Raw genomic sequence first — 13,080 nt, 5'->3', positions numbered from 1 at the left:
TAAAAGTCCAGGGAGAACCATGATCTGGAAATAAAAGGTTTGTGAGTTGTCAGCACACCGGTAGCATTTGTCCATAGTCCTTTACCTGTAGTTTCCAAATCCAAAAGAAAACCTAAAAACAAAAGTTTTTTAAAAACTTATTTGGTGGCAAAGCCTGACCAGATTTGAGCCCTTCTGATTCCAAAACATGAACTGAATATATGAGAGGACTATTTGCAGCCCCTTTGAAAAATCCTACTTAGTGTGAATATTTCTGAGTTTTGCTACATAAATATCCATTTGTTTAATTATGTGTGCTATCCCAAACTCTACTGGGAGCAGTACATAATTTTCAGTATATGTTCCTTATTACCTTTCAAAAATCTAAAAATCCTAAACTCTGAAGCCATCTGAGTTTCTGATAGAAGATTATAGGTCTGTAATTGGGAGCATGAAAAAGGATAAGATTATCTAGGGAGAAAGTGTAGACAAAAGGCAAGCAATAGACAGATAACAGCAGCATTTGTGGAATAGACAAAGGAAGGGTGACCAATCTAAGAGAAGGAATATCCATAAGGTATGGCCAGTCAGGAGAGTGCAGAGTCCTGAAGGCCTAGCAAACAGATAGCTTTAAGGAGGATGATGATTCATGGACTCAAGGACAGCAGAGGTGTAAGAGCCTGGAAGTAGAACTTATCCTCCAGAGCTGGCAATTGGTGGTTGATGGATGATCATAGTGAGAGCAGTTTTGAGGAATGGTGGGAAGAGTATGGAATCCACTCCAATGCAGTGGTTTGTGAAATGAATGGGAAATGAGGACAGAGATTAGACAGTTGCTAGATGGAGAAGGACATGTTGTTTTAGCCTGAAGAAAGCCTTGGATGTGTTTCTAGGGAGGCAGGGAGAAGCAAAGAATGAGAGGCTGAAGATAAAGCAGAAAGTGAAGCAGGCTAATGAGATAAGATCCAGAGACAACTCAGGAGTGCATGAGGTTGGGATCCAAGTAGAGATCGGGATGTTGGGGGCTGGTCTTGAACTAGAGGAGGAACTCCTTATTGTCTAAGATTGGGAGAAAGGGGATCAAAAGGGATTAGATAGAAAAAATAGATAGGTAGCGTAAACCAACTATCTGAGATAGTCTCAGTCAGTCTAGAGGTCTATTTTGCCAAGGTTAAGGACTATAGCCCATGACATAGCCTCAGGAGGTCCTGAGAACATGTGCCCAAGGTGGTTGGGCTACTGCTTGGTTATGTACGCTTTAGGAGAGACAGAAGTTACAGGCAAAGACATAAATAAATATATTTAAGGTACACATTGGTCAGACTTGGGAAGGTGTGATATGTAGAAGTGGGGCTTCCAGGTCATAGGTGGATTCAAAGATTTCCTGATTGGCAATTGGTCCAAAGAATTAAGCTCTGCCTGAAGAATTGAAGTCAGCTTGAGTTAAGATAAAGGGGGTTGTATCACTGATCATTAGAGAAATGCAAATCAAAACCACAATGAGATACCATCTCATACCAGTCAAAATGGCAATTACAAAAAAGTCAAGAAACAACAGATGCTAGCAAGGCTGCGGAGAGACAGGAACGCTTTTACACTGTTGGTAGAAATGTAAATCAGTTCAACCATTGTGGAAGACAGTGTGGTGACTCCCTAAAGACCTAGAACCAGAAACACTATTTGACCCAGCAATCCCAATACTGGGTATATACCCAAGGGAATAGAAATCGTTCTATTATAAAGAGATATGCACATGTATATTTATTGCAGCACTGTTCACAATGGGAAAGACTCAGAATCAACCCAAATACCCATCAATACCCATCAACGATAGACTAGATAAGGAAAATGTTACGGAATTTTTCCATGGAATACTACACAGTCATAAAATGGGGCGAGATCATGTCCTTTGCAGGGACATGTATGGAGCTGGAAGCCATTATCCTCAGTAAACTAATGCAGGAACAGAAAAACACCACATGTTCTCACTCACAGTGGGAGCTGAACAATAAGAACACATGGACACAGGGATGGGAATAACACACACTGGGGGCTGTGGAGTGGTGGAGAACATCAGGAAAAGTAGCTAATGCATGCTGGACTATCACTTAGGTGATGGGTTGACAGGTGCAGCAAACCATCGTGGCACACGTTTACCTATGTAACAAACCTGCACATCCTGCACATGTAACCCAGGACTTAAAATTTAAATAAATAAATACATATATACAGAAATAAAGCATTATCAGAAAACATTCCCTTGAACTCTCTGGAACAGGTCCTATTTTATCTTATTACTCAGGTATTAAAAGTAGGAAAGGAATAACAGAGTATCCAATTAGACAAGAGCAAAGCTGGATTATCTTTGTCTCATTCTTTAGAACAACAAAAAGAACTATAACTCATTAAAAAATGATAAAGGGGGTTGTGGAAGCCAAGGTTCTTGTCACGTTTATGTCGCCTCCAGGTAACAGGCTTCAGAGAGAAGAGATGGTGAAGGTCTCTTATCATACCTTAAAAAGGGATGGAGATTCTCTATAGAATGCAAATTTTCCCCATAAGAGACAGCTTTGCAGGGTCATTTCAAAATATGTCCAAGAAATATATTTAGGGGCAAAACACTTTGATTTTCTTCAGGGCCTGCTATCTACCATGTGATGCTGTACCAGAGTCAGTTTGGAGTTTTGTATCTTATTTCTCAGTCTTAGGGTCTCTGTTTTAATGTTAATGCTGGTCAGTTGCATCTAAACTCCAAAGAGAGAAGTGTATAATGAGGCATGTCCAACCCTTCCCCTTCCTGTCATGGACTGAACTAGTTTTTCAGGTTTCTTTAGGATCCCCTTGGCCAAAAGGGGAGTCTGTTCAGTCATTCGGGGGCTTAGAATTTTATTTTTGGTTTACAGTAGGAGAACAGAAGTTGAGGCTGATCATCTGCTGACCTCCGTTTACTCACTGCAGCAGATTAGCTCATCTGCTAAGAGTAAATGGGATGCAAGCAGAAAAGAGGTCTTGGGGAAAGAGGTGAAAGTTTGGTGTCAAGAGAGGGAGCTGACTAAGGGAATCTAGAAGGATGAACAATTGGTGGCCCAAAGTTAGAGAACATGCAGTGGCATTAACTGACACCGCGGTGTGACTTTTTTCTTCCCCTAGCTCTTAGCTTGATGCACAGAGATGTCAATTAAACAAAATCAAATAGCTAACCACAAAAAGTTGTCACAGAGATGACTTAATGACAAAGAAAAATGCTTAAGATATTTGCACCAGTTACTATTGGTACCTTCCTCAGAACCTCACGGCATTCATCTCTGTGCAGAGCTGTGTTCCCAGAAGGCTGCTTGCTGTGAAGACCTGAAACTCTCTGCCTGAGGCTTTCCTCTGGCCAGGAGTATGCTGGAAATCAATGCCAGTGAATTTCTCCATTCCCAGGGTAACTAATGCTCCCTCTTCCCACTCCCCAGCCTAACCAATTATTAATGGGAAATTGGTGGTTAAATACCTTTATCAGCCTTCCATTGGGACAATTTGAGATGTTTTCTATAATCAAAATGTTCAAGACTTCTCCAGCAGAACTCAGCTCCCACTGCAATGCCGTGCCAACCGGATTAATTACATACCACTTATTCGCTACCTCTCTGCGGTGATTTTTTTTAATAGGCTTCAAGTTCTACAGCACTCCTCCCATGAAGCGGTAGGGTCTGTGTCTCTTCCCTCATAGGCTCGCAACTACTTTCATAAAAGAGGATGGCAGAAGTGACACTGTATAATTTTCAAGGATACACCATAAATGGCCATTGGCTTCCGTCTACTTCTCTTGGACACTCACTCTTGAGGAAACTAGTCACAGAGTAAGAAGTCTGACTAAACAGAAGTTGCTATGCTGGGGTGCCACATCCAAAGACCTGGATCCCTCACAATGTCCTGCCAGCCATGGGAATGGCTATCTTGAACATGCAGCCCAATAGAGCTCTCAGAGGCCTGCAGCCCTGGTGGACTTCTCTATAGCTGAGCCCTTCTTGAGTTCCTGATGCACAAAATCTTATGCAAGACAGCACTGTGGTTGTTTTATATCACTCAGGAGTAATTTGTTACACAGCTATAATGACTGTAACATTTCCCATCCCTATATCTCTTCTCCATTTTTCTACTGGTGTTTCCTGGGATGGTTTTAAAGATAAATTAAGGGCTCTTGAATTTTTTTTTTTTTTTGAGACAGGGTCTCACTCCAATTGCCCAGGCTGGAGTGCGGTGTCATGATCTCGGCTCACTGCAGCCTCAACCTCCCAGACTCAGATGATTCTCTCACCTCAGCCTCCTGAGTAGCTGAAACTACAAGCACACATGACCATGCCTGGTTAATTTTTTTGTATTTTTAGTAGAGACCGGGTTTTGCCACGTTGCCCAGACTGGTCTCGAACTCCTGGACTCAAGCAATCTTCCCACCTCAGCCTCCCAAAGTGTTGAGATTATAGGTGTGATTGTGTTCAGCCTTGAATCTTTATTTCAGAATTTGTTCCTGGAGAATTCAAGAAAAACTATCTTACGAAAGAATACCTACAATATAATTTCGACAATGAAAAAATACTAGGGACTTTTTTCTTCCCCTAGCTCTTTTTATATTTCTTCCCCTAGCTCTTTTTATATTAAAAAGAAATATAAAAATGTTAATACAGTTAATCTCTAGATTGGTAGATTAAGGTTGATTCTTATGTTTAATATTCTTTGTGTATATTTTCCAAAGGTATAAAATATATATGTATTACTTTTATCAAAAAAGAAATGGTTTTATGAAATATGAAAAAATGAGTAATATATTATGAAAAGATTTTTCTATGAAAATTGAAATTTAGCAGTTTTCATAGTTAAGGTAAAATTTGTGTCCTAAGTTATTTATTTATGGTAGAAGTCCTGTTTTCAGCTTACTGGGTCTACCTGCCTCCCTTGGACAGAGTGATTCCAGTATCATGTGACTCACCCTCACCAATCACAGCAGATTGAACCAGGGACCACCATAGCTGAGCACTCCCCCAAATCAGTCCATAATCTGGCCAAAATTCTATCAGCTTCTCTCTAGACTTTGACAAAAGAAATGCAGTGCCTGTGATTACATGACCATAAACCTTACATATTCGAGGCCCCTGGCAGGGTCACACCATGTGCAAGTTGAAGTTGTATGGAGGAGCAGAAACCATGAGAAATAGAGGATGCTGATCTGCCATGAAGAATGGGACAGGGACAAACAGAGAGAGAAACAAAGTATTCCGTGTGTGTGTGTGTGTGTGCGTGTTTGTGCACGTGTGCATGCTTGCATGCATGGAGAGAGAAAAAGACAGATGCCCGTCCAGTTCCCATGAGGCTTGGCTGTACTCCTCACACTTTATTAACCTGAGAATCTCTCATACCTCTTCATAATCCCCTTTTACTTGGCCTTGTTTGGGTGGTGTCTGTAACCAATAGAATCTGATCTGAACAAGTTCATTTCTGAAAACTAAAAAAGCAGAAATAATTTTAATGCTGATATGAATATTAACACGAATGCATAACAACAAAGAAGTATTATTAATGTCCCCATTTCACAGTGAGGCCGGGGCAGCATAAGAATGTTCGGCTCTGAAGGTCCCATGGCTGGCAAGAGCAGGGCAGGATTCTCACATGGGCAATCTTGCTCCAGGGGTGAAGCGCTTCACCTAGATGCAGATGGTGTCCACCCTTATCTTTGCATTTCCTCCCGCTCTAGGCTGGAGGCCTCAGGCGTGGCTCTTCTCTGATGACTGGTCACAGGCTGCTGAGGAGAACCAGTGTTAAGACTGCTATCCTGCACAGTAAGTTAGAAGCCACATTAAGATACTAACATGCTAGGTCAATGATTGGCAAAACCAGCCTGAATTTTTGACTCCTCCTCCCAACATTTACATTTTCCAGCCATGTTTATTAATTTTCTACCCATAATCTCACTAGCAAATACAAGATAACTCAAGAACATTGAGAATAAGAGGAAACTACAAACTGTAAAATGCCCCAGGCCGAGAGAAAGATGGAGGAAAGCTGAGTGGGATGCAGCTCGCCTCAGCGAGCTAAAGCGAGATCACGGCCCCAGTTTAAGGGAGCTAGGTGGGGGCATCAGTGCTTTCACCAACAGTCTTGAATTTGACCCTTCCCACAATCCTCTGAAGTGATTATTATTAAATTTATCTTTTTTGAAACAGAGTCTCACTCTGTTGCCCAGGCTGGAGTGCAGTGGTGCCATCTCAGCTCTCTGCAACTTCTGCCTCCCGAGTAGCTGGGACTACACGAGCCTGGCTGATCCTTCCTTCCTTCCTTCCTTCCTTCCTTCCTTCCTTCCTTCCTTCCTTCCTTCTTTCCCTCCCTCCCTCCCTCCCTCCTTCCTTCCTTCGTAGAAATGGAGTTTCACAATGTTAGCCAGGCTGGTCTTGAACTCCTGACCTCAGGTGATCCACCCGCCTTGGCCTCCCAAAGTGCTGAGATTACAGGCATGAGTCACTGCACCCGGCCTAAATTTATTTTAGAGATGGGAAATGTGGGGCTCAGAGAGGGCAGGTGACTTGCTGCAGGACACACAGCAAATAATGTCAGAACGGAGATTCTAAATCCCATACAGTTTTCATCTCAGGATACTACCTCTTCAATATGGTCTAGTCTACATTTGATTTTCCCCTACCTCTTAACCCTCACATTAACAACACTGTGAGCTGGGGTAACAAATCTAACTCCAAATTAACTGTGAGCTAAGTTAATACTTAGCCTCAAATTACGCCATCTAGTGACCAATTGCCTCACTCAGTGACATATAAAGCTAGTTATATCAGTTTCTCACAGACACATATTTTCTGAACTTAACTGCTACCAATTTTCAAATTCGTAAATTGAGAGCCACAACTCTCCGAATCAGATGTTAACAGAGCTTCCCTACAGATGAGTTGCCTAGCAAACCCATCATCACGTTCCGGTTCTTACACACACACACATACACACACACACCCCAAACAAGAAAGGGCATAGCAGGCAAGGAGGTTGATGAATTCATATCCAGTAACACCTATTCTATAGTTAGAATCATTTATTTTTTCCAGGGTAACCATAATACTTCATCTGGCTGCTAAATCTTTCTTTGCAGATAACAGAAATAGAATCTCAAAAATATGTAACATGAAAGGGTGAAGATAGAAATTTCTCTCGAAGATTTATAATAAGGGGAGAGGTAATCCACATAAATAACGAGTCCAGCATTTTTATAGACTAAATGAGGCCAGTCATTTGTAAAGATACTTCATTTCATACTTCAGCAGCTCTCTGGGCCTTTAAAAATGCAGTGCACGGCCATGAGTTAATGCTTGTACAGGACTGCATACCTTTTAATCCAGCCTGAGAGTCAGCCCTGAAAGCAGTGCATTTAACAGAGGGCATCAGTGGCTCACGAACGTTCAGGAAAAGAAGAGAACCTGCTGACATGAACGTTCAGGAAAGAGAGAGAGTGCAAAAAGAGGCTTTCTGCCTTTTTTTTCTTTTTTGAACAGTGATAATGAAGGGAAAAGATAGGCTTGAGGACTCTGAGGGAAGGGGACTCACTAGCCCCTTGGAATATGGTTTCCACATTCCCGTAGCTGCAATCTGCTTTAAGACTGAAGAGTTTCTGAAGTTCTTTGATATCCACAGCCAGCTCAATCCACATAAGTGCAAGTTTTAAGAGCCGCATTTTGGGCCTTGGATAACATGGCCCTCACCCCTGAACCCTCAAGATGAGAAGTTTCTTGGGAATGGGTAATCATGTGGAATAAGTATGGGATAGTGGGAAAAGCATGAATTTAGCTCCAGAGAGCCTTGCACGGAGATCCTGACTGCATAGCTTACCAGCTGTGTGGTGCTGGGTGGGACGCTTGAACTTGCCAAGCCTGTGTCCTCATCTATAAAGTTCATTCAACAAATACTTATTCAACAGCCACCCTGAGCCACCATGAGCTGTTCTAGGAGTTGGGAATACAGAGCCCTGTCCTCATGGAGCATCCATGTCAGAGCTCAAATCCTCACAGCAAAGTGTCCTTAGAGAATTATGAGGATCAGAGCTTCTGTCAGGGAGTTCCTAGAGCACTGTAGGAGGGCTTAACAGACATCAGCTCCTTCTCTATAAGAAGCTGATACATTCTTGCGGGTCCTCTCAAGAATTCCTGGAGTCCACTCAACGGGCAGAGTCACAGCCATTACCAGGACACTCATGACCAAATATGAAGCTCGGATATCTCCTGTTTCCTGAGAAGGCTGCAACCAGTTCTGGAATCTCTGCACGATCAAACTTTAGACATCTGGCCTTGTCATGAAATGTGGCAAACTCCACCTGGCTCTGTGAGGTGGGCTATTTAGAGTTGCATTTCTTGACCCAGGGGACCAGGTACAAATTACTGAATTTCAAAATTCATTTGTTTATCTGTTCTCAGGAATTCAGAGTCAATTCATCCATACACCTACTTTGTAGCAGCCACTGGGTTAGGGAGTGTTAGGGACAAGTTAGGCTTGACCCTGTTGGAGCCTACTGTCTAATGGTTTGTTTGTGTAGGAGGCGGGAGCGTGACTGATAAACAGGTACTAAAAAGAGTTGAATAGGCACACAGACCCTTAGTCAGACTGCCAGGGTTCAAATGCCTTGGTTTCTTCATCTGTTGACTGGGAGAACTCTAACAGGATTGTTGCAGCCATTAAATGAACACATATATAATCAAATCTCTGGGATGCCACGTAAGTGATTACAGCAGTGTTAAGTCTTATTAAAGGTCTAAGGGGTCAGGGAATGGTTTCTGAGAGAATGTTGCTTACGAATAAATAAAAGGAAAGTTGGGTGGCTTCTATTCCAGGTAGGGGAACTGTCAAGTGGTGGCATTAAGGGGAACAATGGAAACATTTTTGATGTTGTTTTGTAGAAACACTGTTGTGAGCTGAGTGCCCGGCCTGTGCTGGGCACTATGCTGGACAATGCAGGTATAGAGGAGGTGATCTTGCCACCCTTCCCTCCAGGAGCGCACTCCCTTGGTGAGAGAATGACAGATGAGGCAGCAAGTATGACTGGGTGAGCCAGACACCAAGAGAGCAGCGTGAACAGAAGACTGTAGGGGAACCGACATGCAACAGTTGATAACGTGGAGGTATGATTTAGCCATGGCTTCACAGATGAGATGATGCTAGAAAGGTGAGGACTGGTCACCAGGCAGGGAGGCAGAGAAGGGCATTTCATTGTAGGCCAACAGATCAGTGGGGGCAAAGGCCCAGAAGTGTGGTGCAGCTAGGCACATTTGAGGAGTAGTGAGGAGTTTCGGATGACTGGAGTGCATAGCTCCTGGCAGTGGCAACGGGAGGTGTGGGGGAGAGATGGGGCTGGAGCATGAGGTGGGCTTGCTCATCCTGGAGGATCTTGGAAACCAAGCCAAAAGTTTAGATTTTGTCCTGGAGAGCATTTAGAAAGAGCTCTCTGGCAGCAGCATGGAGGGATGACTTGGAGGCAAGTCAGACAAGAAACAGGAATTAGGAGACGGCTGCCAAAGTCCAAGCAAGACAACAGGAGAAATCAAACCACGATTTGGACACGCAGAGTGAAGAAGAGGGAATGAAAACCAGAGACATCTCCTGTAGCACTTACTAACTGGTCGATCGAGGGAGGACTCTAGGTCCTGACAAAGTGACTGAATGAACAGTGGATTATTCTACAGCATAGAGCAGGGTCTCAGTGACCACGAGGGGCTAGACAAGTGCAAGCAGAGAGAATGCATGCCTTCCAAAGGGCACAGCTGTGCTCAGCTCCAGTGGTTACTACAATGGTTACTGCAATGGCTATCTATTGCTGAGTAACAAATTACCCCAACATGTACTGACTTAAAACAACAAACGGCCAGGCATGGTGGCTCACACCTGTAATCCTAGCGCTTTGAGAGGCCGAGACAGGCAGATCACCTGAGGTCGGGAGTTAGAGATCAGCCTGATCAACATGGAGAAACCCCGTCTCTACTAAAAATACAAAATTAGCTGGGCATGGTGGTGCATGCCTGTAATCCCAGCTACTCGGGAGACTGAGTCAGGAGAATCGCCTGAATCTGGGAGGCAGAGGTTGCCAAGAGCCCACATCGCACCATTGCATTCCAGCCTGGGTGACAAAAGCAAAACTCCATCTCAAAAAAACAAACAAACAAACAAACATATTTTCTCAGTTTTTGTAGGTCAGGAATCCAGGCATGGTTTAACTGGGTCCTCTAACCCATGGTCTCTGACAAGACTATAATCAAGATGTCAGCTGTGTCTGTGGTCTTGGCTTAATGTTAAACTGAGGGAGGATCCACTTCCGAACTCATTCACGTGTTTGTTGGCAGGCCTCAGGTTCTTGGTGGCTGGTGGCTGATAGCATTGGGTCCTTTCCATATGGGTCTCTCCTTAAGGCCGCTCACAACAGGGCAGTCAGCGTCTTCCAGAGCAAGTGAAGAAGAAAGAGAACAAGATGGAAGGCAGTCCTTTTGTAACCCAACCTCAAAAGTGACATCCTATCATTGTTGCTAGCTTCTATTAATTAGAAGTGAGCCAGGTTCACACTGGGCTCAAACTCAAGGGGAAGAGATTTGACAAAGGCATGCAAACCGGAGGTAAGCATCACTGGGAACCACCTTAGCGACTACCCTCAAATTTCCCTTTGAGAATACTACTCAGTGTTGGGACTGCCTGATTTTTGAAGAAAAATTGGAGATCTGATTTTTATGTGAAATCTTCCAATTTTGAAATACTGGCCCTTAATCTCAACAATTTTTTATATGTATTTGTTCAGATAAAAGTCTTTCAAGCATGACCCTCGGGAGACCATTATGAATCCTTGATACAGGGACCAGAGAAAAAGGAGCAGGATTAGAGGGGAGGGGGCAGAGGTTAGGATGTTTCCCTAGTCGTTTTATTTGAGGAAGTCGGGAGAGCCAAGTCATTGTTAAAATGACAGGAGCTTGAGAAAGATGAATGCCAATCGTTCAATCCAGATAACTGTATTCATATAAATTCTACAGTCATGTTGGTAAAGATGACTTGTTTTCATTAAAGAGAAGTCTTTGATCTCTGATCTGACAGCTGCACATCTATATAAAATGAGACACTTTGACGTCTGTAGCTCTGATCTCAATTGGACAGGTGGTTTCCTGCACACTAATGGAACAGAAAGACAATTGAGCATTATTAGATAGGAGAGAATGTTCTCACACACAGGAAAACAGCTTTTTCCTTTGAAAAAACATGATAAAGAACAGAAAATGACTGACAGAATCAGAGCTTCCCAAATGTCAGAAGAGCTGTTTCAGCTACACTCTGGCCTCTGTTAGGGGAGATTAGAATAGTTTTCAGAAAAGTATTGAACATACCTTAGCATCGGCTGACTCAGGGAGGAATTTGCTGGTAAAATAAGTCTGCTCTTGGAGTGTGTCAAAGAGCTAAGATGCAGCTTGAGTTTTTCCTAAACAAAGCAAACACTTTGGTACAGCCTAATTTATTCACATTCACTGAAAAGTTTAGTAAGCAGGAAAACTTCTTAGTGGAAAACCTTTTTTGCGTCTTCATTCAGCAAATACTTATGGAGTACACACATGGTAGATGCTGGAGACACTGTGGGAAAGACAGCCAAGGTCACTGCCCCAGTACCTTGCAGGCTAGAGGGCAAGACGGATATGCAATGATGATTAATACCTGAGAACCACTGTATGTTAACTTTGTGTTTACATTATTTCCAGATCCAGACTGTATAAACTTATTTGTCTCTCCAAACCATAAAATGTTACTTTGTTCATACTTGAGCAGTTTTATAGCACCTTAGATTATCTCTATATAGCTTTGTACAGATATAATTAAACAAATTGATTTGATTGTGTATTTAAAAAAAAAACTCTGAGGCACATTTTGTCAGAGGGAGTAGAGGTGCCATGGGAGCTTCACCCCAAGGGGATCTATCTCAAGCCAGTGACTTGGGGAGGGCATCTGGAGAACTCAAAGATGAGTAAGAATTGGCCAGTTCAAGGTGGCGAAGTGGTAGGGTACTGGGGGAGGATTTGGGCTGTTTACTGTTTAAGTGATAACATAGGAAATATTTTTTACATGTTTCACATTCAGCGTTGGATTTTCTCTTCACCATTCAAATTATTATAGTACATCCTGAAAAAAAAATCAGCTTACATTTGTACTAGAACTATAAAATAGAAAATAAGCATTTCTTAGAATATGAATAACAGTGGGTTCTTTTGCCTAGAAAGCAAATCCTATATTTTGATCTCATTTCTCTTGTCACATAGAAGAAGCTATGTAAAGCCAAAAGATGAGCACACATGATAGATAAGGTTGTAGAGAAAACTTATGCACTGCTGCTGGAATGTAAAATGGTGCAGGCAATTTGGAAGACAGCCTGGCAGTTTCTCAAACAGGCATAGAGTTGCCACATGACCCAACAATTCCACTGCTAGGTATGTACACAAGAGAAATGGAAACATATGTCCACACAAAATCCTCCACATGAATGTGTATTAAAAATATCCACAATAGTCCAAAGTGAAAACAACCCAAATGTCCTTCAGCTGCTGAATGGAAAAGCAAAATGTGGCATAGCCATACAACAGAATATTATTCAGCTGTAGAACTAAATGACACTGCAGCATGAACGGACCTTGAAAACAAGATGCTAAGTGCAATAAGTCACGGAAGTCACATTCTCATTCATAAGAAATGTCCAGGATAGGACAATCTATAGATACAGAAAGTAGATTAGTGGTTGCATGGGCTGGGTGATGAACAGGAGGATGGATGAGAGTCAGAGTTCAAGGGTGCAAGGTTTCTTTCTGAGCTGAAGGAAACATTCTAAAATTGTGGTGATAATTGCACATATCTGAGAATATGCTACAAACCATTAAATTGCATACTTAAAATGAGTGACTCTTCTGGCATGAGAACTTTATCTCAATGAAGCTGTAAAAAGAAAAGAGCACACAGCAAGCACCCCGTCCTTCCTAGCTGGGTAGTGGAGCCCACTAGCACAGATGGGCATAGGGTTTGGATCCCGATGCCAAAGCACAGCTCTGCTCTTCCAGGGAA

This window comes from Aotus nancymaae, unplaced genomic scaffold (genome assembly GCF_030222135.1).
Source record: "Aotus nancymaae isolate 86718 unplaced genomic scaffold, 86718_ANA_hifiasm-v0.15.2.pri h1tg000006l, whole genome shotgun sequence".
NCBI lineage: Eukaryota > Metazoa > Chordata > Mammalia > Primates > Aotidae > Aotus > Aotus nancymaae.
Note: the sequence above shows the minus strand (reverse complement) of the source record.